This window comes from Cetorhinus maximus, chromosome 3, assembly GCF_964194155.1.
Source record: "Cetorhinus maximus chromosome 3, sCetMax3.hap1.1, whole genome shotgun sequence".
In the NCBI taxonomy this organism is placed as follows: domain Eukaryota; kingdom Metazoa; phylum Chordata; class Chondrichthyes; order Lamniformes; family Cetorhinidae; genus Cetorhinus; species Cetorhinus maximus.
This window is the reverse complement of record NC_135881.1, coordinates 114,750,664-114,774,718: the sequence shown is the minus strand read 5'-3', so window position 1 is coordinate 114,774,718 and position 24,055 is coordinate 114,750,664. Positions and strand designations below refer to the sequence as shown.

At 47.5% G+C, this 24,055-nt stretch overlaps 1 protein-coding gene across 1 annotated transcript in view; it reads left to right on the top strand.

Annotated features, from left to right (window-relative positions):
• Positions 1-24,055, top strand: part of crppa (CDP-L-ribitol pyrophosphorylase A) — a 487,012-nt gene that overhangs the window by 136,707 nt on the left and 326,250 nt on the right. The window lies entirely within an intron of this gene.

The window sequence follows — 24,055 nt, the reverse complement described above, 5'->3', positions numbered from 1 at the left end:
ACCACACAGTTTGTTCCACAGCAGAGGCAGGGACATCCTTGGTTGCTGACACTCCGAAGTCTGCTGGAGGCAAGGAATTTTCTTGAGTCTGAGCCAGTTGATGAGGCTCTGGACTCGGTCCTTAATCAGTTGGTGGAGTTGCAAAGACAATCATGGGAACATCAGGAAGGGATGTCTGGTGCACTCCTCAGATTGCAAGGGACGATGGCCGGCATGCCGAGGTCAACACTGGTAGGATAATGGCCGCCATGGAGTCCTTGGTCCTGGACATCAGTCCTGTACTGCTGTGTGGGCTGAACTCCATCACTGGCACCATATTTGGCCTCCAACTGTGTCAACACAAGAGGGGCGCAGGGCAGCTTGATCTCACTCCAGCTTCCCCTTCTCCTGAAGGAATCAGCCAGGGGTCGTCGGGCACCCATAAGAAGGAGGACCAGCAGCTCGACATCCCGGGGCCATCCGCCCAAGTGGCTCTGGGAGTATCCGGCCCATCCGAATCCTATCTTCATGTGACCCCCCCCCCCGTAACTCCAGCTCCACAGGCCGAGGAGGGTGCCACCGCCACACAGCAGGACCCTGAAAGACCTCCAGGGGATGCACGCCGAAGTCATCACAGACAGGGCTTAGCAGTCAGCAGGCTGCTTCCACCTCCACTGTGGATGTCAAGGGAGCACCAAGACATAGCAACAGGGTTAGGAAGGTTAAGAAGATGTAACTCTTTCGAGTACACAGTTCATGGTAACTCTTTCGAGTACATTCACAGTTCTTGACCTTTCTTTTCCGGGAGTGGGACATGAACCCACAACCTTCTGATTCAAAGGTGAGGGTGCTATGAACTGAGCCACAGTTTACACCTCGTTAAGAAGATGTAACTCTTTCGAGTTATCAACAGATCGCATGTAACTCTTTCGAGTACATTCACAGTTCTTGACTTTTTTTTTCCGGGAGTGGGACATGAACCCACAACCTTCTGACTCAAAGGTGAGGGTGCTATGAACTGAGCCACAGCTGACACCTCGTTAAGAAGATGTAACTCTTTCGATTACATTCACAGTTCTTGGTTTTCCGGGAGTGGGACATGAACCCACAACCTTCTGACTCAAAGGTGAGGGTGCTATGAACTGAGCCACAGCTGACACCTCGTTAAGAAGATGTAACTCTTTTGAGTTATCAACAGATCGCATGTAACTCTTTCGAGTACATTCACAGTTCTTGGTTTCCGGGAGTGGGACATGAACCCACAACCTTCTGATTCAAAGGCGAGGGTGCTATGAACTGAGCCACAGCTGACACCTCGTTAAGAAGATGTAACTCTTTCGAGTTATCAACAGTCACAGATTGTAACTCTTTCGAGTACATTCACAGTTCTTGGTTTCCGGGAGTGGGATATGAACCCACAACCTTCTGATTCAAAGGCGAGGGTGCTATGAACTGAGCCACAGCTGACACCTCAATAATTGCTAGTAACTCTTTTGAGTACATTCACAGTTCTTGACTTTTTTTTTCCGGGAGTGGGACATGAACCCACAACCTTCTGACTCAAAGGTGAGGGTGCTATGAACTGAGCCACAGCTGACACCTCGTTAAGAAGATGTAACTCTTTTGAGTTATCAACAGATCGCATGTAACTCTTTCGAGTACATTCACAGTTCTTGGTTTCTGGGAGTGGGACATGAACCCACAACCTTCTGATTCAAAGGCGAGGGTGCTATAAGATGTAACTCTTTCGAGTTATCAACAGTAACAGATTGTAACTCTTTCGAGTACATTCACAGTTCTTGGTTTCCGGGAGTGGGACATGAACCCACAACCTTCTGACTCAAAGGCGAGGGTGCTATAAGATGTAGTTGCACAGCCTGGGCATGGGTGTTAGTCACTTGTACATAATGTTCACTATTGTAAATAAACTCCCAAGAAGATCTCCTTGCCAATGGCTCCTTGTTTTGATGAACAGTGTTCACATCACTCAGATGTGATACCTTGGTTCTTGCACAAGATAAAGGCAGATGTCTCAGTCCAGGGCCTCTTCCCTGTACAGCGTGTAACCTTCAGAGCAAAGTGATGGTCCAGCTTCACACTCACTGGATACATTAGTGATGCCTGCGATGGTGCTTGTCATTGCTGGCAGAATGTCATAGGCAGCTGTCAGAGTTCCGTCATTCTCCCTGTGTGCTCTCAGCACCTTTGAAGTGCGGCTGGTCCCTATCTCTTCAGCATCTGTGACCAGTGACGCTGTGCTCCTGAAGGGGTCAGGTGTTGAAGGTGCTTTTAAAGTTTCATGGCTGCATGATATGACCCTGATCACATTGCAAACGAACTGCCCTCAGTCAGACAGGATTCAGACATTCACAGAGACTATGTGAAGATCTATGGAGTGTCCTCACTGCATGTTATCATCATCCTCCTGGAATGTAGCGATTAGTAGGGCCTCCACTTCATTTCCATGACATGAGCCTGAGCACTGAGGGTATGTGCACTGCCATCAGCCACACAGGAGTCAAATGTTCATAGGTGCAAAGTGAGGGTGTCAGGACTGTCCTCATTGCATCTCGTTGTCATCCTCCATGAGTCTTGCAGCTATGAGGGCCTTCCGAGTGCGCCTGCCTCATCTGGCCAGTGTGATGACCTCATTGCCGGCATCCTCGCCTTCAAGGACCTCATCACCGTCATCCCCTTCGACGTCTTCCTCATCGGAGCAGACATGCAGCTCTTCCATCTCCTCTTCAGCCAGGTCCTCCCCCCATTGCAGCGCCAGGTTGTGTGGTGCAGCAAGCGACAATGATGCGCGACACCCTCTGGGGACTGTATTGTAGTTCTCCACCGGAACTGTCGAGGCACCGGAACCTCATTTTCAAAATGCCTATTGTTTGCTCCACTGTCTTGTTTTTTGTTTCAATGATGCACACAGGCCGTCGACATTGTAGCTGAGCTAACTTTATGGATAACACATTTTCCTAACATGAACATATATCTGCAGCAACTGAATTCTATAAAGACAGGTTTTAACATGTGCTATCTGACCTTCAACTCCCAGGTCAGGTGACCCGCTATCTAGTACAGAGTACCATATAGTATCTAATACTGGAGTCCATTACCACAATCAACTATTATCATGACATTTCCCTTTTTTAAAAAAATACTTTTATACAACTCAAGTACACAAAGTCTCATCTATTCTTTCTCACTCTGTTTTGATCAGTCTGTTTTGTCTTTTACTCATCTCTCTATCTCTGTGGTTTATTCACAATTCTTCCACTGGATGTTCTGAATGGTGACAGAAGTGATTTTGAAGGGCAATGGGCCTTTTACAGCTCTCTGTCACTGTCACCCCTTGGATAGTTTTCAGGACTTTCAGGCTTTGTCTGGTTATCTGTGCTTCACTGGTGCATTCTGGTTTTTGATCTTCAGCTACACTTTCTAGTTCAGAGCAGGGTTGTGTTTCATTTGTTTTCCATAAGAATTTCCAGTTTCTCCTGTACTGTTGTCTGTTTGGAGTCTGTACTATGTAAGACCTTGGCTCTCCTGTGATTCCTGTGACAACAGCAGGATCCCAGATCCCTTCATGCTGAATCCTCACTGTCTCTCCCATGTTCAGGTCATGCAGAGGTCAGGCACCTCGATCAAAGTACTGTTTCTGCTTCTGCTGTCTCAGTTTGAGCAGGTACTACACGCTGCAGCTCACTGGCTGTGGAAATAACAGTTGGGGTGCAGTTGGAAGCTTTGTTCTTAGTCTTCTGCCCATCAGGAGCTGTGCTGGAGATGATCTAATGCCCTGTAATGAAGTATTCCTGAAATCCGGCAGAGCCAGGGAGGAGTCTCTTCCGTCCTCCTTTGCTTTCTTCAACAGGTGTTTTAATGTCTGCAATACACGTCCCATCATTCCATTGGATTGTGAATATTTGGGACTTCATGTAGTGTGGCAAAACTCCCAGTCTGTGCAAATTTGTGAAACTCAATGGCTGAGAATTGTGGACCATTATCTGAGATGAGCACTTCAAGTATGCCGTGGCGAGCAAAAATTGATTTTAAATTATTTATTACAGCGATGCTCTTACTATCATTTCTCAGCAGCACAGACTCAAAAAACTTTGAGTAATAACTTTGAGTACTGCTAGTAGGTACTCACTGTTGTCAAATGTGAACAAGTCCACTCTAATTTTCTGCCAGGGCCTCCCTGGAATGCTGTATGGTTGAAGTGGTTCTTTTTGTTACGATTTACTATACTTTTGGCACACTGCACATGCAGTGACCATTTCATCGATTTGTGCTCCCATTCCAGGCCAATACATTACATCTCGAGCTCTTCTCCAGTATGTTTCTATGCTGAGGTGACTTTCATGTGTGCGCTGCAGTATTTCTTTCCTCAGTGTTGCAGGAATTATGATCTTTTCTCCCTTGAAAAGTATTCTTTCTGCTACATGAAGTTCCTCACGAAAGTTTCAGTACTCTTGTACAGCAGAAGGGGCTCCGCTCCGATGTGCGGGCCAACCAGTTTGCACAATCTGCTGCAGTTTTCTCAAGATGGCATCGTTCTTGGTTGCTTCCCTGATCTCATCCAGTTTGGTTACAGCCACAGGTAAGTTCTTTGTCAGCATGTGAACCTGTGCTTCCGTTTCTTTATCCTCTTCCTCCATGATAGGTAGATATGCATGTGACATTTCCTTGCCTGGTTTGTATTTCACTCTGACCTGGTACTTCTACAGATGCATTAGTAGTCTTTGGATTCTTGGTGGTGCACAGTTTAGGGGCTTTTTAAGTGTAGTTTCTAAAGGCTTATGATCAGACTCTACCTCTATGTCTTTGTCATAGAAAAACAGGTGGAAGTGTTCTAGGCCATGCACAATTGCTAGCATTTCCTTCTCTATTTGGGTATACCGCTACTGTGTTTCAGTCATTGCCTTTGAGGCGTGTGTCATTGGTGCCTCATTTTGCAAGACGACGACAGCTCCCAGGCCAGACTTTGAAGCGTCCACTAAGATCTTGACCAGCTGACTGACATCGTAATACTTTAACATTGGTGCCTGGGTCAGTGTTCTTTTCAGGCTGGTCAAAGCTTCCTGGTGATTTTGTTCCCACTGCCATTCCACATCATTTTGTAGAAGTTCTGTGAGAGGTGCTGTCAGGTCTGACATGTTCGGAATGAACTTCCCAAGATAGGTCACCATTCCCAAAAATCTCTCCCAAGTCTTTCTTACATTCTGGGGTGGCATGTTCACGATTGCGCAGGTCCGGCTTCAGTCCCTCACTTGTTAGCACACGTCCCAAGTACTTGATTTCATGAAGACGTATTTTACAGTTTTCCTTCTTCAACTTGAGATTCCTTTCTCTAGCTCTGGCCAGCACCTGACTCAGTCTGTGGCCGTGTTCTTCTCGTGAGGCTCCCCAGACCAGCACATCGTCGATATAAATTTCCATGCCCTTTAACCCTTCAAACAGCTGCTTCACTGTTCTGTGGAACACCAACGGAGCTGAATTAATAGCAAAAAGTAAGCGTAAAAACCTGTATCGGCCGTATGGTGTGTTGAAGGTACATAGATAGGAGCTGCGTTCATCCAGCTTGACCTGCCAGAAGCCTGAACTGACATCCAAGACTGATTAGTATTTAGCATCAGCTTGCTTACACGTGATCTCTTCTACTGTGGGCAGCTGGTAATGCTCTCTTTGTACTTCCTGGTTTAGGTCTCTGGGATCCAGACAGACTCTCAGATTCCCATCTGATTTTTCTATAATTACAATTGGATTATCCCACTTTGTCGCTTCTTCAATTTTCTTGACAATGTGAAGTTTCTCCATTCTGTCCAACTCTGCTTTTAGTCGATCTCTCAGCATTACTGGTATTTTCCAGGGTGGGTGTATTTTGGGTGTCACAGTTTTGTCAACCTTGATGGTGTGTTCTACTTTTCAGCAACCAATCCCCTGAAACACACCTTTATACTCGCTCAGAATGTCATCAATGGTGACAATCATTATTCTCTTGATTAGCTTCAGATTTTCACAAGTTTTGATTCCAAGAATGGGTTTTGCATCAGTTTTCACCACAATGAATGGAAGTGCTGGAGACTGTTTTTTTGTAGTTCACTTTAAGTGTGCATTTGCCTTCCACTGCAATTTTTCCACCTGTACAAGTAGACAGCTTCACTTTTGTTTTAGTTAGCTGTTTTTCTTTGCTTATCTTATGTTACAGGCTTATGGGATTGACATTTGTTTGTGCACCTGTTCAAGCTTGAAGTTCACCATCATGTTGACAATTTTTAAATCAACCTTTCATTCATCTTCTTTGGAATTTGCTGTTGCTGCACCAACGAAAAGTTCAGTTTCAGAGTCTGTGTCATCATCTGCAATAGTGTGCACTTTCTTCAATTTACACATCTTAGTGAATTGATTTAGTTTATCAAAGTTCTTACGCTGCTTTCTGTAGGCTGGACAACTATGTGGTAAATGTTCCGCATTGACTGTATTTAAATGTTTTAATAGCAGTTTTGTTCTTTTTAGGTTCAGACTGCCTATTTGTTCTTTCCAGGGGCTGTTTCTGTTTAACTGCATCTTAACTGCTTGACTGTGTGCAGTTTATAATCTTGTGTCATCTGTTTAATCTGGAATTTTGTTGTCTCCGCCACTCTGCAGATATTTATTGCTTTTTTCAAGGTGAGATCAACTTCTCTCAAAAGCCATGCTCTTAGAGAGTCATTGGCGATTCCGCAAATTATTCTATCTTGGATGAGTAATTCTCCAAGCTCTCCAAATTCACACGATTTAGTTTGTTTTCTCAGCTCAGTTACACACTGACTAATGTTGCCACTGCCGTGCGTGTGCGTAAAAAATCGGTATATTTCATATGTAATGTTTTTCTTAGGGCTGCAGAAGGCTCCGAATTTTTCCATTATTTCTTTCAAGTCATTTCATTTCTCATCACTTTCAAACGTGACTGTGTTATAGATTTCTTGGGCTGCTTCCCCTGCTACGTGAAGAAAGATGCAAGACTGTACCTGAGGGTCTTTTGTTTAACTGCCCCTCGCTGCGAGGTACAGCTCGAATCGCTGCCGGGACCTCCTCCAGTTTTCGACAAGGTTGCCCTCCGAACTGAGCTCTGTCAGTGGTTTCAGAACCTCTATTGGTTTCAGAACCTCCATAACTTTATTGATAACACATTTGCAGTACCTGAATTCTATAAAGACAGGTTTCAACAGGTGCTATCTGACCTTCAACCCCCCAGGTCAAGTGACTCCCCTACCTAATACAGAGTACTGTATAGTATTTAATACTGGAGTCCACTACCACAACCAATTATTATCATGCACTCCACCAAAGTCCGGGTCACGGCATGAGCCTTGTTATACCATCACTGTGCTGCAGTCTGAGGCACCCACTGTGTAGATAGCCCTTGTTCCCGAGGAGCCAACCCTGCAGCCTTTCTGAACCCTGAAAGATGTCAGGGATCTGAGACCTGCTAAGGATGTAGGAGTCATGGATGCTCCCTGGGAATCACGTGGAGACCTGCAGGATGCATTTGTGGTAGTCGCACATCAGCTGAATATTCAGCGATGGAAGTCCTTGAAGTTAATGTAGTTGACAGCTTGTTACCACAATGATCTAAATGCTACATGAATGCAGTCAATGACATCCTGCACTTGTGGGAAACCTAAGATCTGTGCACACCCAGTGCTCTTGCTTCCTGGCTTTCCTGGGCGGAATGCACAAGGTTCTGTGCCTTCGCGAAGTTGGTGGCCGTGACCTCCTGGATACATTTGTGCATGGAGTCTTGAGAGATTCCACACAGGTCACCTGTGGAGCCCTGGAAGGAGCACTGGCATCCCCGTGGTGCCAAATCCTGCAGAAGGTGGCATATGTGTCTGACCATTTCCCTAGATTCCCATGATCTTCGGCAACACTGGTTCTCAGTCATCTGCAGGAATGATATTCATGTGCTTCACTAGACCCAGGAATGACCCTGTGTCTAGTGAAACGCTTATGAGCGACGGCTCACTGTGGATCTTCAGCTGCATGCCCAGCAGGCCCTGCTGCCCCTTCTCCTTGAGGGAGGTGCTCCTCCCTTTGTTGAGCCAGGTGGCTCCATCACACTCTTCTTCTCCTTCTCTGCTCCCTGTAAGCCACAAGGCACAACCCTAAATGACCAGGCTCCATGATCCTGATGTTCTCCTGCTGCATGCTCAAAGAGAGAGACACGTGGGTTAGCATATGCATCCTAAGAACCTCTCTTGGTTAATCCTGAAGGTCCCTTCACACATGCAGAAGAGTGCTGGCCATTATTGGATATGTGTAGTGTGCTTACTGACTGTCCAAAACCCCACCCAATCCGTCCCACCCCACTTGACCGATTGGCGGCAGCTTCGGCCACTGGACTGTATGCTGTGTTCTCAGCTCAGGCGAAGGCATTCTTCTAACCTGCACTGCAAGGCTGCACTGTTAGCTTGAACCATGAGGGATACTGGTCCAAACCTTAATAAAGACATTGCAAGGGGCTGTGAGTGACTCCACCAGTGACTGCACCATGGCCACCTTTCACAAGGGGATTCTACAACTTACCCAGTCGGCCAATTGTCCTGTTGCCCCCTAAAACGAACATTAATTTGCAGTCTGTCCTGAGGGGCGAAATGTTCTGGAATGCTTGTGGCACATTCATACATTCATGCTTTTGTGTTGCTTGAATGGACAGAAAAGCTTTAGAGGCCCGACTCCAAACATGTCACTGGAGCTGCTGCTGAATGTTCTCAGCTGTGGAAGAATGCTCACTTTTGACAAGCTTTTCCAAGTGCGTGGCTGCCTCCCTCATACCCTCTGTCCATAGGCATGTGCTTGTGTACTTCCTTCAGTCTGTGCTGCCTTGCCCCCGCCGCATTTCCACCCCACCACACGTCCCCTGGCCTCACCTGCATTGGAGACCTTGCCCCAGCATTGCACTGAAAGCCAGGCGGGAAAAAGTGACTTGCCTGTGCCCCCACTGAGTGCGCGCTGCCTCTTCCTTGATATCCTATGGCCAATGCTCACGAGTGCTGCGCAAGATTGTGTGCTCTGACCTTCGAGTTCCCCTCGAAGTTCAGGTTGCCAGGTGCATGCATTTTAAAGGCAACTGTGAAGCACGCCGTTCTGAAGTCATGGGTGGTAAATTTGATGTTGGGGGATGATTCTGACAAGCAGGGTTTATAATGAGACACAATAGTATTGAAATTATGTTCCCGGTGTGTGGCGGTGGGAAATGTGGCCCGTGTTTGACGGGTGGAGCAGACGATCGCAAACTGGTTTCATGATGGCATAAAAATGATTTTTGGCCTTCTCACCATATTGTCCACTCACACCATTCATGACGCCCACCGCTAACAGGACCGGACGATTTCGCCCAGAGTTAACATTTCAAGTCTGTATGATTATTCTTCAGAGCTATGAAGAAGTGTCATACGGACTCGAAACGTTAACTCTGTTTCTCTCTCCACAGATGCTGCCAAGCCTGCTGAGCTTTTCCAGTATTTTCTGTTTATATTTCAAATTTCCAGCATCCGCAGTACTTTTGTTTTTTCACAGATTTATTGAATTCAGTTTCACAAGTTGTTGTATTAGGATTTTGAATTCGAGACATCTGGGTTGCTCATAACTCATAGACTGCTATACTCCCATCTTACATTAATATTTCCTCATATCTTTCTTCTATCATATTTAAGTTTAGCAATAGCTGCAATCCATATATAAATTCTATGATTCTAAATACAGAGGAGTCATTGGGTGGAATTTTCAACTGATGTTCCCTGCCAAAAAGGAAACCCACTGAATTGCTCACCGGGCTTTGCTGAGGATCTTTAACTGAGCCAGAGTATGAGCACCCATCTCTGGATTCCCCAGCCAATCAAGGAGGGCAGGTGAGATGGCACTCTGGATCTATCGAAGTAAGGTTGCTAATTAAAGGGTCCACGATGTGGGTTAGAAAGATTCACCTGCACTTTGATTTCTGCGGTTGCAGGAACCACAGGAATGGAGAGTGGACCTGGGAAGGCTGTGCCCCTGTTCTTTAAGTTTTACCTGGAGGCCCTGCTGTGGGATCAGAGGGGTTACAGTGAGGTGATATTACCCAAGGACGGGAGGAAGAGACCAGCCCCTCAAACCAACTAGACATGCATGGAAGTGGCCAAGGAAGTCAGCAGCATGACTAAGGTCCCTCTAATCTGGTGGTAGTGCACCAAGAGAATCCAGGACCTCAGAAGGGTAAGAGAGGTGAGTAGCACAACACTTCCAACTGTCAAGTTCCCACACTCTGCCTTTTCTAGCATTCTCCAGCACAGCACTCCTCTGAACAACACACCTTGCAGCTCTACTTTCTTCCCAGGCACCTCCTAACATTCCCACCTGAACAACCAACACTCAAACTCAACCTGCCTGCCTATTGCCCTCTTTATTCTTGACAAATGTTATCCTTTCCTCCTCTCCACACAAACCATTTCTAACAATCATAAACCTCTGTTTTCTCTCCTTGCAGGAGACGAGAACACACAATCTTGGGGAGAGGCAGGAACTGGGGTTTGGGGGGCTTTGTGGGTGTTCTACCAATGACAGGCACCAGAGAGACCTTGCTGGCCACTGGCAATACCTGTGTATGAGCTCTTGTTCCCGGAGGCTCCAGATGTCAGCAATGACCTACCATGAGAGCCTGAGCTCCTGAGGCACTGGTGCTCACACATGTCGAGAGAGCTGATCCTCTGTACACCCTGTAGGGGGTGATCTCACCTCCCTTGGGCTGGATCTCTGTATCCACCCCCTCCTATGGAGTGGCATGTGGCTGAGGAGAAACAGCTGGTGCTGGTGCCTTTGATGTTGGTGTTGCTGATGTTGCTGCTCTTGCTCTTACATTAGAGGTTCAAGGTAGAGCTGAAATAAGTTGCTCCCATATCAAAGTGAAGGCTGACAGTAGGGAAGTTTTTTTTATTCATTCATGAGATGTGGGAGTCGCTCGCTAGGCCAGCATTTATTGTCCATCCCTAATTGCACTTGAGAAGGTGGTGGTGAGCTGCCTTCTTGAACCGCTGCAGTCCATGTGGTGTAGATACGCCCACAGTGCTGTTAGGGAGGGAGTTCCAGGATTTTGACCCAGCGACAGTGAAGGAAGGGCGATATATTTCCAAGTGAGGATGGTGAGTGGCTTGGAGGGGACCTTGCAGGTGGTGTTCCCATGTGTCTGCTCCCCTTGTCTTTCTAGATGGTAGTGGCCGTGGGTTTGGAAGATGCTGTCGAAGGAACCTTGATGAGTTTCTGCAGTGCATCTTATAGATGGTACACACTGTTGTCACTGTGCGTGGTGGTGGAGGGAGTGAATGTTTGTGGATGGGGTGCCAATCAAATGAGCTACTTTGTCCTGGATGGTGTCAAGCTTCTTTAGTGTTGTAGGAGCTGCACTCATCCAGGCAAGTGGAGAGTATCCCATCACACTCCTGACGTGTGCCTTATAGATGGTGGACAGGCTTTTGGGAGTTAGGAGGTGAGTTATTTGCCACAGGATTCCTAGCTTCTGACTTGCTCTTGTAGCCACAGTGTTTATATGGCTAGTCCAGTTCAGTTTCTGATCAATGGTAACCCCCAAGATGTTGATAGTGCAGCTGATGGTGAGTGAAATGATTTCAAATAAAGTGGCAATTTACTTTCAGGCACCTTCTGAGAAGGATTGCTGTGAGCAACAACCTCTCACCTGGCAGTCTCTCCCTGGCTGTGGCTGGAGGTCTTCAATCTCGCTGATCACAGGTTTTCCAGCCTGTAGTTTTACTGAAGAGCATTTGCCTCAGTGATGTGGATAAGTTGGTGACAGCTTGTAAAATAGGTCTGCTGGTTGCTAAAACTGGAAGGCAGGGTTAAAAAGATGCTTAATTGTCTTTTTGTATGATTGAATTAACTTCCCGACAGCACCAAGGGCGTTTCCCTGCTTGCTTCCAAGCCTCCCAGACTGAAAGCCGGAAATGGGTGGGATGATATCGGGATCCCAACCCAACGTCACTTTTAGGAGATTTAACTCCTCACACTCACCTAAACATGCCTCCCCTTGCCTGTGAAAATTCGCCCCGTTTAAGTTTTCCTTGCCCTCAATGTAATAAAAACTTCTTAATACCTTTTACAATGATATTGAGCACATATAGTTTTGAAGATGACATTGGCTGGTCCAGTCCTTTTATTGAAAACCTCCGACTGAACTTCCCATAATGAAATAGACAGGAAGTTCTTTATCGTCATTTGATCACAGTCAGACTAAATAAATTTTATATAATATAGCCTACTTTCCCAGAGGTGGAAAAGACAGTTTCTTGTTTAAAGTATATTGTAACTTCAGTTCCTCCCTGGCTTAGAAAAAAATCATGTTGTAGATCATTGAAGTATATAGGGGGTAAAATTGTGTTGGTGGCAGCATAGGATGGGTGTTAGTGGTTCGGCCTGCTTGATTTCCTTTTCCATTGAATTAATGGAAAATGGTTGTCATAGCCAGGTCATTAACAGATTTCTGAAGGACTTAATACCTGATAAAATTTATTATGGAATAACATTTAATCAACCCAAACAGATCACTATCCACTATCTTTCCAAGGAATAAGTAGCCACCTTTCATGTCTGAGGTAATTTGTCTTTGCTATCTATGAGTTAGCTTGGAGGTAGTAACAGAAGTATGCTGTCTTCTGGATCCAGGCCTACAGACAAGTTCAAAGATAAGACACAGCTCTGACAGCAATGGTCTATGTGAAAACTGCCTTGAATCTCTGTATACAACTGATTCCTTCCAAGTGCACTGGGGGAATATCTGCCAAATTTCACAAGCAGCAACGAAGGAAGTAGATGGGTCACTCTGGATATCGCACACACACACATCAGTTGCGTTATATGCATTTGGGTTGATGTGCACAGGGAACAAATTTAGTTTCTTTTAATAAATTGAGTTTGCAATCCAGGCAGAGTCAACTTGCAGCGTTGCACACTGCAGCAGAAACACCAATCTAATTCCATGAGTATTGACTTCGCTCAACCAACTGCCCATTCTCATGCCTCAACCAATTCCTTCAGTAAGTATCATCAGATTATTCATCAGGAGTTGGGTATTCCTACTCACTAGATGTCCACAAGTGAAACCTGGAGCAACTGCGTAATGATCAGGCCTAGGAGCCTTGGCTGTTTATTTTTCCTTTCCCAGGCCTGGGGCCAGTTGTAGCACTCCTACTGTTCCTGCAGCTGAAATCAGCTTTCTTTTTTATTCATTCATGGGATGTGGGCGTCGCTGCCTAGGCCAGCATTTATTACCCATCCCTAGTTGCCCTTTTTTCACAGGGCATTAAAGAGCCAACCACATTGCTGTGGGTCAGGGCCACATGCAGGCCAGACCAGGTAAGGAGAGCAGATTTCCTTCCCAAAGGGACATTAGTGAACCAGATGGTCATCATTAAACTTTTAATTCCAGATTTTTATTGAATTCAAATTCTACCATCTGCCATGGCAGGATTCAAACCCAGGTCCCCAGAGCATTACCCTGCATCTCTGAATTACTGGTCCAGCAACAAAACCAGTTATTCACAATTTATATTAATGATTTAGATGAGGGAATTAAATGTAATATCTCCAAATTTGCAGATGACACAAAGCTGGGTGGGAGGGTGAGCTGTGAGGAGGATGCAGAGATGCTTCAGTGTGATTTGGACAAGCTGAGTGAGTGGGTAAATGCATGGCAGATGCAGTATAATGTGGATAAATGTGTGGTTATCCATTTTGGTAGCAAAAACAGGAAGGCAGATTATTATCTGAATGGCTATAAATTGAGAGAGGGGAATATGCAACGAGACCTGGGTGTCCTTGTACACCAGTCGCTGAAGGTAAGCATGCAGGTGCAGCAGGTGGTAAAGAAGGCAAATGGTATGTTGTCTTTCATAGCCGGAGGATTTGAGTACAGGAACAGGGATGTCTTACTGCAATTATACAAGGCCTTGGTGAGACCACACCTGGAATATTGTGTGCAGTTTTGGTCTCCTTATCTGAGGAAGGATGTACTTGCTATAGAGGGAGTACAACGAAGGTTTACCCGACTGATTCCTGGGATGGCAGGACTGACATATGAGGAGAGATTGAGTCGGTTAGGATTATATTCGCTGGAGTTCAGAAGAATGAGGGGGGAATCTCATAGAAACTTATAAAATTCTAACAGGATTAGATAGGGTATGTGCAGGAAGGATGTGCCTGATGGTGGGGGAATCCAGACCCAGGGGTCACAGTCTGAGGATACGGGGTAGACCATTTAGGACTGAGATGAGGAAAAATTTCTTCAACCAGAGAGTGGTGAGCCTGTGGAATTTGCTACCTCAGAAAGTAGTTGAGGTCAAAATATTGTCTGTTTTCAAGAAGGAATTAGATATAGCTCTTGGGGCGAAAGGGATCAAAGGATATGGGGAGAAAGTGGGAGCAGGCTATTGAGTTGGATGATCAACCATGATCATAATGAATGGCAGAGCAGCCTCGAAGGGCCGAATGGCCTACTCCTGCTCCTATTTTCTATGTTTCTACCCCTGTGCCATCGTTTCTAATAGACCTGCGATTGAACCAGGAGCCTTTATGCAGTTGGATCTGAGAATAACAGATATGTTCAATTGCTGTTGAGGATAGGATGGTTCTCACCTCTTATAATGAAAGGGGACCAGCACTTCAATCTCAGCCTGCCACTGCAATCCCTATAACTTCAGGGAATGCACCACCTAATATACAGTTTAAATTACATGAAGACAAACCAGACAAAATCTGGTACTTCAGATGTGGCAAAAGGCCAGTAAGTTGAACCCTCCACACCAGTCTTATAATAAAAATTAACAAAAGAAATTGTCCACCAACAAATGAGTGCGTAACAGCATACGCAGGCTAAGCACAACCAAACCATTAGAACATTATTCAACATCAAGATTATGAGATTTAAGGCTTAGCAGAAATAAGTAGTACAAGGAAAGTAAAATTATAAATCAAAAAGCAGAATACTGCAGATGCTTGAAATCTGAAAAACAAACAGAAAATGCTGGAAACACTCAGCAGGTCAGACAGCATCTGTGGGGAGAGAAATTGAGTTAATATTTCAAGGCGATGACCTTTCATCAGAGCTGGTTAAAGTTCGAGATATAATACGGTTTGAGCAAGGGAGTGGATGGGACAAGGAGAGAGGTAGGTCTGTGATAGGATAGAAAGATAGGAGAGATTGAATGACTGAAGAGTTAGTCTTCCAGGGCTAAAGGGAATGGTGAAGGGGCAAGAAACAAAAGATGTGCCTGGAGCAGGTGTGCTGCTGTCTGAAGGCAAAAAAAAGAAAATGCGTAACATGCAAAGAAAGGAAAACAAAATGAGGGACAGAAAATATGGTCTGAAATTGTTGAACTCAATGTTGTATCTGGAAGGCTGTAAAGCGCTTAATTGAAAAATGGGGTGCTGTTTCTCAAGCTTACAATTAGCTTCAATGGAACAGTGCAGTAGGCCAAGGACAGAAATGTCAGTATGGGAGCAAGCTGGAGAATTAAAATGCCAGGACACCCGAAGCTCAGGGTCATGCTTGCGGACTGAGTGGAGGTGTTCTGCAAAGCAGTCATCCAATCTGTGTATGGTCTCCCCAGTGTAGAGGAGACCACTTTGTGAGTAGCAAATACAGTAGACTGAATTGAAAGAAGTACATGTAAATCGCTGCTTCGTCTGGAAGGAGTGCTTGGGGCCTTGAACAATGAGGAGGGGGGTAGGTGTTTCATCTTTCTCCTGTTTCTGCATGGAAAGGTGTTGTGGGAAGGGGACAGGGTGTTGGCGGTGATTGAGGAGTGGACCAGGGTATCACGGAGGGAATGATACCTTCGGAATGCTGAAAGGGGAGGGTAGGGGAAGGTGTAGTTGGCGGTGGCATCACACTGAAGGTAAAATTACGAAGATGTACTGCAGTTGTGTAATTGCAAGATTCATGGAGTAGGAGAGAGGGCTTTAGATTTCTGAGGCATTGGGATCGGTTCTGGGACAGGTGGGACCTGTACAAGAAGGACGGGTTGCACCTTAACAGGACTGGGACTAGTGACCTCGCGGGGAGGATTGCTAGTGCTTTTGGGGAGGGCTTAAACTAGATTGGCAGGGGGATGGGAGCCTGGGAGGAAATTCAGAGTGCAGAGGAGAAAAACTGACAGTGGGAAGTAGTGAAGTATCAACTGATAATGAGGATATATCAAAGAGTTGCACCAAGGTAGATAGAATACTTGGAGAGTTTGATGGAATTAGAGTTGGCAACAGTAAGTCATTAAATGGGAAAGTAAAGAAGCCTAAATCGGGGCTAATGTGCATGTATGTGAATGGATGGAGTGTGATTAATTAGATTGGTGAACTGCGGGCACAGGTTGACAAATGGATTTATGACATTATTGCTATAACAGAGACCTGGCTCAAAGAAGGGCAGGACTGGGTATTAAATATTCCTGGGTACAAGGTGTTTAGGAGACACAGGAAAGGAAAGGGGAGGAGTGGCAATATTGGTTAAAGATGGCATTACAGTACTGGAGAGAGGATGTCCCAGAGGGGTCAAGGACAGAATCACTCTGGCTAGAGGTAAGGAGTGGGAACGGTGCAATAACAATGATTGGTGTAGTATATAGACCACCAACTAGTGGAAGCGATGTGGAGAAACAAATTTGCAAATAAATTACAGAGGTGCAAGAGTTATAAAGTAATCAAAATGGGGGACTTCAATTATCCAAATATAGACCAGGATAGGAATAGTACAAGAGGACTAGAGGGACGAGAGTTCCTGGAATTTGTTCAAGATGACCCCTAAGGTGGACATAAGAGATCCTACAGCACCATTTATTCCTCGATCAACGTCTCAAAAATAGAAGATTATCTGATCATTATCACATTGCTATTTGTGGGAGCTTGCTGTACACAAACTGGCTGCTGCGTTTTCTACATTACAACAATTGCCATTCACAAGTACTTTATTGGCAGACTTTGGGACATCATGTGGTTATGAAAGGCACAATATAAATGCAAGTCTTTCTTTTTTCTTTCAGTCTTGTTAATGTTGGCTAATACTGCTCGATCATGATTTTTGTTCTGATTAGTTTAGGTAAAATTGTGGTAAACCGTGTATGCAGAAAGGCTTTTTACTTATTTCAACACAGGCTCCTAGTTTTAATAGTTATTTGTGGAAGTGGTCTTGTTGTCATATTTGTACAAGTCAGATTCTGTCTTGGAATGGCGGCCATGTTGGCCTTCAGCTCCATGCTGTGCATGAGGGAGCAACTCACTGAGAGGTGCTTGTTTTCAGTGAAAATATTTACCCCATCATACATTGGAAATGTAATAAAATCTTTAAAAGGAAAATCTGTAATTTATACCAGTTTGAAATAAAGAATGGAAATAGGTCTGTCTGCATTTGAAATAACGAAAATTGGTTATTGATGAAGTTTCTCGCTTAAATCATATAAAGTTTTTAAAAATGCTGATTGACCTGTTGTCTTTTCAACCTTTTTTGTGGCTTGAATTTTGCGCCAGTTGGGCACGCACAGTCAGTGGAAGCAGACGTGGAATCCGCTCCCAACTGACATTGGGGAAGAAACGTGATTTCACACTGGCTGGCCAATTAACTGGTGGCCAACATGAAACGCATGCTGAGAGAGGCTCAGCGCTGCTGGGGGGCAGGGTGCGTGGGAAAAGGGCAGGTACCTGATTCAAATGAGGGTACGGGCAGGCAGTTTACAATGAGCTCCCTGAAGGCTGTCACCTGCTGTGGAGCTGCCTCAGGGAGCTGCAGTGTTGTTCAAAGGATATTTGCAGACAGAAAATGCCACAAACTACCTCCAGTGCAACTACAAACAAACATCAGCAATACTCCCAACTCCTCGACCTTCAAACATTTTCTGGGTATTTTATCGCACCCTGGATCGAGAACGTTGCAAGAACGTGAAGGCCGCCTGGTCAATTGGCCCATGCGCCAAGTGAAAAGCGCACGGGTCACAAAAAATCCCGGTTGATTGGGCTTTAATTGGCATAATTGGAACTTTAATTGTCATTCGCTGCGCTTCCGACTCTCGTGTTATGGCGCAACATCGCTATGACATTGGGACGCCCGCCCGACATTTTCTCACGTGATTTCATGCTAGTTTGGGTCAGATCGTGGCACACAAAATTCTGGTCTGCATTTATTTTCACTGGAATTAACTAGTGCTTATCACATGAAAGGCGGTTTACAAGTTTGGCTACGTTATTTTATGATATTTGTAGACCTATTACTATTTTGTACTGGAAATAATAAAATATGACAAAGAACGGAAGGATTCCTGAACTAACAATATGAACCAGTCCCAGTGTTCAGTTGGGAAAAAGCTCTTTGGCACACCAGAATTTATTAATACATCTCATGGTCAGGCTTATTTCTTGAGTTCCCAGTTTGAACACATCTACTGTTGGCAAAAGTCAAGTTCACTCATGTGATAATAACACCAGGTTCAACATCGGTGGGTGGAGTAACTTTTGACAGCCCTGTTAGATTCTTCAATTTACGCTCAGATCAAACAAGACTCTGGGCGGAATTTTCCGAGGCTGCTGATGGCGGGCGTGATAGGTGGCATCCGTGGAAAATATGGATACAGCGTGAAGGCAGGTCGCGACCATCCGTTCAGCCCGCCGATGGTGGGCCGCGTTTCCTGCCATTGATTGTCAGGGAGCTAAGTGTAATATATCAGCATATAATTAAAAGGCCATCCTGCCAGGATCTTTGAACCCCAATGTATCGTCCGTTCACATCAACGGGAAAGCACACCGACGTGTTTCACAACAGCACACAGGTGACGTGCGTTTGGCGGCCTTCACTTTGGGGGAACTGAGATGAGTGAGCAGCAGTGTTCTCCACAGCTCACCTGTTGTTTACAGACCTCAAGGGTACCTTAGATGGGGGCAACTGATGCCTGGCCCTGGAGGCGACTGCTGAGGGGGGGAGGCATTCGGAGGCGACTGCTGAGGGTGGGGGAGGTGTCTGGGGTCAAGTGTTGGCCAGCCTCGGAGGCGATCAGTGGTGGTCAAGTGCTGCCCTGGCGTTGTATCCCGCGCACAGGCAAATGAGGTGGGGGGCGTGGTAAGCGAGGGAAGTGGCCACGCATTAGGGACACCTGTATAAACTGACCATGCCTCTGCAACTGAGACAGATCAGGCACAGCCATAGTGACATGATTGGGGTTGGGCTCCTAGCCTGCCCGCACATACAAGCAATGCGGAGGCACCAAAGGGCCACCAAATGCACCCTCCACCAGCCCCCCAGCACAGACTTCGAGTCCACCACCACTTTATTGGGCTGTGGAGCAGTTGGACTGCACACGCTGTACAATCTCCTTGCCAACGCTGGCCATGTAGCAGTCACTGCTGGAGGCGCTCACAGCCCCTTGCAATGGACGTTTGGAAGATCTTTCCATTAGTAGGAGAGACTAGGACCCGAGGGCACAGCCTCAGAGTAAAGTGAAGACCTTTTAGAACAGAGATGAGGAGAGACTTCTTTAGCCAGAGAGTGGTGAATGTATGGAATTCATTGCCACAGAAGGCTGTGGAGGCCAGGTCATTGAGTGTATTTAAGACCGAGATAGATAGGTTCTTGATTGGTAAGGGGATCAAAGGTTACGGGGAGAAGGTGGGAGAATGGGGTTGAGAAACTTATCAGCCATGATTGAATGGCAGAGCAGACTCGATGGGCCGAATGGCCTAATTTCTGCTCCTATGTCTTGTGGTCTTATGGTCTTATCTCAGCACCCCAGTTTGGACCGGTGTCCCTCATGTCGCAAGTTGACAGGGCAGCCATGCAGCGCACTCATCTCTGGCCATCTGAGGGGTGACCAACATTCTCCGGGAAGCGTTAAGCGGCGGTCACACAGGGCCAGGAAAGGTGCTAAGTATAGCCATGATAACCACATCTCTCTCTCTCTTTCATGCTGCAGGAGGACCACGTCAGGATCATGGAGCCTGGTGACCTAGCTGTATGCCTGATGGCTTACAAAGACCGTAGAAGATTGAGGAGAGAGCGACTGAGGCTCCTGGCTGCGCAAAGGCAGGTGCAGCAACCTCATGAAGAAGGGGCAGCAGGGGCTCCTGCACACGCTGCCCAGGAGCGACAGTGAGCCATGGCTGGTCGGCACCTAGTGACACCCAGGGTCTATAGACTCCGTTTGCCATTTCTGCAGCTGACTGAGAACCAGTGTCGCTGACAACTGCGCATGGCTAGGGACGTGGTGGCTCACATCTGCCACTTACTGCAGGACTTGGCGCCAAGGGGACCTGGAGGGCATCCACTGTTAGTGGCTGTGAAAGTGACAGCAATGCTCAATTTCTATGCCAGTGGCTCCTTTCAGGGCTCCACAGGTGACCTCTGTGGGATTTCACAATCCTCTACCCACAAATGCATCCATGGGGTCACGGATGCCATCTTCTCCATGGAACATTACTTTGTGCATTTGGCCCAGGACCGGGACAGCCAGTATGCAAGGGCCATTGGATTCGTCCTGATCTTGGGATTCCCACAGGTGAAGGGTGCGATTGACTGCACCCATGTGGCGCTCAGGTCTCCGTCGCCCCACTCGGCGGACTTCATCATCCGCAAGGGCTTCCATTCACTGAACATGCAGCTGGTATGCGACCACCAGATACGCATCCTGCACGTGTGTGCACTGTCTCCAGTGAGTGTACACGATGCCTACATCCTGAGTAGCTCGCAAATCCCTGCAGTCTTCCAGGGTCCACAGAGGCTGCAGGGTTGGCTTCTTGAGGACAAGGGCTACCTGCAGAGGCCGTGGCTGATGACAACCATGTGGTGGCCTCAGACTGCAGCAGAGCGACTCATGCAGCAGCTCGCAACTAGGTGGAGCAGACCATCGGGATGCTGAAATTGCAGTTCCGGTGCTTGGACCAGTCTGGTGGAGCCCTGCAATACAGTCTGCAGAGGGTGTCACGCATCGTCGTTGTCTACTGCGCCCATTACCACCTGGCACTCCAACGGGGAGACGAGCTGGCTGAGGAGGAGCTGGAGGTCTCCTCGGATGAGGAGGATGCTGATGGGGATGAGGGTGAGGGGATCCTCGGTGGTGATGATGACGGGGATGAGGCTCTCGCACTGGCTAGACGAGGCAGTGTGCTGGGGAGGCCCTAATAGCTGCCAGATTTGTGGAGGATGATGCAGTTAGGTGTACCTATAGATCCTCACATCGCAGTTGTGAACGTTTGACGCCAGTCTGGCTTATGGCAGCACTAATACCCTCTGTGAGAATGCTCCTGTCATGGAGATGCAATGGAGGCCCTAATAGTCGCTCGATCGCAGGAGGATGATGAGAACATGCAGTGAGGACACTCCATAGAGCTTCACATAGCCTTTGAGAATGTCTAACTCCTGTCTGGCCGAGGGCAGCTTGCTTGTGCTCCATGACCAGGGCCATTTCAGAGATGCAGCCATGAAACTTCACAGGCATCTGATGCTGTGTCCGCCTTCAGCACCTCAGCCCATCAGGAGTTGGTGCACAGCATCACTGGTCGCAGATGCTGGTGTGATGGGGGCCAACCCCACCTTAAAGGTGCTGAGAGCACACAGAGAGTATGAGAGCACTCTGTGGCACCTGCCCACTACATTTTGGCGGCAATAATCAGCACTGCCAAGGTGCAGGCATCAGTAATGTTTCCAGGGAGCGTGAGGCTGGACCATCACTGTGGTCTGAAGGAGCTCAGGGAAGAGGCCCTGGACTGAGACACCTGCCTTTTATGTTGTTCAGAAATGTTTCACATCTGAGTGACAAGAACACTGCTCATCAGAACAAGGAGCCACAGGCAGGGTGACATTCTTAGGAGTTTATTGACAATAGTGAACAATATGTACATGTGATCAACACCCATGCCCAGGCTGTGCAACTACTTTTACCTGACCTCCCTAACCCTGTTGCTATGTCTTGGTGCTGCTCGGACAGCCACAGCAGAGGTGGAGGCAGCCTGCTAACCGTGACACCCTGTCTGTGATGACTTTGGCGGGCGTCCTCTGGAGGGCCGAGACCCGCAGGGCCCTGGCCTGCTTTCAAGGTTCTGCTGTGTGGCAGTGGCACCCTCCTCGTCCTGTGAAGCTGGAGCTGTGGAGGGGATTCAGATGGGCCAGTCACTCCCAGAGCCAACTGGGTGGATGGCCCGGAGTGTGCACCTGCTGATCCTCCTCCCTATGGGTGCCCGAGGGCCCCTGGCTGACTCCGTGAGTGGAAGGGTTAGCTGGAGTGAGATTGAGGTGCCCAGCACCCCTCTCTCGTACACACTGTTGGAGACCAACTATGGCATCAGCGATGGAGTTAAGCCAGCGCAGCAGTGCAGGAGTGATGTCCTGGACCAAGGTCTCCATTGCGGCCACCATCCTGCCAGTGTTGACCTCGGCGTGCTGCAATGCTGGCGCTATCACCTCAACCTGAAGACAGACATACTCCTCTATCGTGCCTTGCAATTTGAGGAGTGCAGCGGATATCCCTTCCTGATGTTCCCTAGCTTGCCTTTGCAGTTCCAGCAACTGTGACATGACCGAGTCCAGAGGCGTGTCATCTGACTTGGAATCAGCAACGTTCTGACCTTCAATAGTCCTCTGAGTGCCAGGGCCCTGGGAAGTCCCTGCCTTTGCCTGCTGTGGATCAGAAAGTGCGATGTGCTCACCAGATTGTGATCCCAAGACTACTCTAAAGCTAGGTCCCACCGAGGTGTGTGTCTTTGCGCTGGTGGAGGATGTGGGTGAGCGCTGTGACGGGACTTCAGGGAGGGTGCCTCCAGATTCCTTGTTAGAGTTTCTTCGGGGCTTGATTGGAGGCCCTGGGTCATGGACTCTGTCTGCTGTTTGGCAGATGTGCCTGCGAAAGCAAGGGGAGATAATTAGTGCATGACAGTGGCCTGTGAAAGAGGACACATCACTCACGGCATGATTATCTGATAGATGTTGCACTGCTGGATCCTCACTTGGTAGAGCAGCACCGACCTCACCGTCAGCACAGGACCGCTCCCGGTCATTGCCGGTCAGCTGGATGGCTCTGTTTTCGAATTCTGTCAGAACTTTGATCTCTGGCATCCCTCCACCTGTCTGCGACCTTTCCCTCCTGTTGTGAGCGAGTTTGTCCTGCCTGGATAGAAATGGGGAGAGTGAATCAGGACGCCTGCTGGGCCAGATGATAAGTATGCCTGGCCTGTGTGGGTGGTGAGTGGCCCCATGGACGAGATGAGGACAATGACAGTGTGTGTGAAAGAGTGAATGGTGATGTCCCTTGCACTGGCAGTGAGTAAGGGTCCTGTGGATGTGTGATGGGTTTGTGAGTGTGTCAGTTGAGAGCGATGAAAAGAGTGACTTAACCTGGCAGAACAGAGGAGATCATTCATCCTTTTGCGGCACTGGGTGGCTGTCCTCCTCTGCAGCGTGTTTGCGATGACTGCCACTGCCTTCCAAGCTGGGTTGGTGACTTTGCTGCCCATCTGCGGCCAGAGCGGGGGTAGAGCACATCCTGGCGGACCTCAATGACATCCAACAGTCGCTCGAGGGACCCATCGTTGAAGCGGGATACTGTGGACTTTTTTCCTTTGCTGGCCATGTCTCCCGGGCAGCGGTGTTGAGCTGGTGGCGATGAGCGCCTTGCTGGCGGCTGCCTTTTAAAGACGGCGGCAAACGTGATGCAGCAGCGGGGTGATGGCGGGCGGGTGACTGAAAACCTGCGCGCCATGGAAACGGCGTGTTTTGCAGGAGTGAATCTATTATGAGGCGGGCTCGGGATTAGACGGCATGAAAACCCGCCATTTTTGTCAGCAGGTAGGACTCCAGTTTACCTACCCGCCACCGCACTTAATGCAAATTTGGGAAAATTCCACCCTCTGTATAGGGAGTGGAGCCTGGTAATTCCATGGCATCATTCATACATGGCCACTCGGGTGAGGTACTAGAGGGATGCAGACAACTGCGGAACTGTTTGACAGCACAAAACCTGTCTTCAAAAAAATGGAGGGAGCTTAAGAGAAAAAAGCACACAGGTTTGGGAGTGGCCTTCTGCTCTTC